Below are 1663 nucleotides of genomic sequence, written 5' to 3'. Positions count from 1 at the left end.
TAACATTATTGTGTAGTGAAGTATTATATTCAATCTTGTTCTTAAATTGCGTTGTATCCCATCTTGTTTGTTCCTGAAACTTTCTTCGAATGCTTATTTGATTGGTTTATCTGAAAATAGTTGCGCATTTCCTATTCTTGTGCTGCATTTGACGCGGTGCAAAGATTGTAGAAAATGCATAAAGGTTTCTTGATTATGGTTAAAATTTCCTTTTTTCGTACTAATTTTTATAACTGCCTGCTCGCATCTACTTTTGTTAAGCAAAGGATGAATTCTGGGTGGTACTTACCACCCTATCCATGGCAAATCTTCAACTTTGTAAGCCTTGAGGGCTTATGCTAGTTGGGTCTTGCCATCAAGGTGGATCAAATGCCATGTATTTCAATGGATTCAAGGACTAATGTATGACAATCATTCTCTACTCATTGTGATCTCTGTCTAGATTATTATTTTCAAACATGCGATTACATATCCTATACTATTAGATAAGACTAGTGTGCTTACTCTGAGTCAATTACTCGAGGTGAGAGGAAAAATACCCTCCTAACTAAGTTGGGCGAGGGTCTATCGAATGAATTGGTGCCTAGCTGTCAGGGTGATTATACAGATAAGACGCTTACTTTTCATGTCATTTTAATGAGTCCCACCAGATTTCGATATCACATAAACGTGAGTCTAGATTTAATGTCCTTGGGTACATTTTTGACATTTCAACATACCACCTCTTCTCAACAAATGAAAAGAGACGTCAATTTTTTATGTGTCAATGTGTCAAAAATAGATCGGAGGACAGTTGAAGGGACAACAAGTTCTAGACGACGAATCTACCTAACAGCAATGTTATTCATTAGCATTGGTGACGAACATCAATTTATATAATTATTGAGTTATTGTCACATTGTTCAATGAAGTTAGAATACAGTTTTTTCATCGAAAAACAGGGATAGCAGTGATTCATCACATTGTCTCCTAGTGGGTCTTCTCTCCGTGTATGTGTATCACTACCCTTATTATTAATTTATTCCTAGCTGTGCGTGCACAATCAGATGTCCCTGGCCAGTTATGGCCTGCATAATTTACCAGCAATGACAGTACAAAATCGACACAACCTTTCCCACTCTCTGTTGCCTAACAAGGACAATACTTTCTATATGTCAATTAATTCCGAGTAGTTGTGCGTCTGTGTAATGGATTTGATAAGTAAATTTGTAACAAAAGACAAAAACATCAAATTGTATTGTTTTCGGGTTGGCAAGTCATTGTTTAAATTGACATGCCAAAACCAAATTGGTCATTGCTAGTTGTAAATGTAAATAATAATAATTATTTTTTTAAACATAAAAAAGAAATGAACTTTTACTCTTAAAGTTGAAATGTTACCTAGATAATTTCTTTTGATTTTTATTTCGATAATTTGTGCAACTAGCACACAGCTTTAGAATCTCTGAAAATTTTGTTATAATCAAACCTTTCAATCCCCATCCTTAATTTTCTTCTATTGGGAAAATTGCAGAAACGGTCTCTAACATTTTAATTTTTTGCAGACTTTATCTTAACCTTTATTTTGTACCAGCGAAGATTCCTAACTTATCATACATATGCACTTGAGGTCTATCTGGACGAAAATCATCGAAAACACCGCCAGTTGATCGGAAAATTCTTT

This window comes from Olea europaea, chromosome 17 (assembly GCF_002742605.1).
Source record: "Olea europaea var. sylvestris chromosome 17, O_europaea_v1, whole genome shotgun sequence".
NCBI classification, from domain to species: domain Eukaryota; kingdom Viridiplantae; phylum Streptophyta; class Magnoliopsida; order Lamiales; family Oleaceae; genus Olea; species Olea europaea.
Note: the sequence above shows the minus strand (reverse complement) of the source record.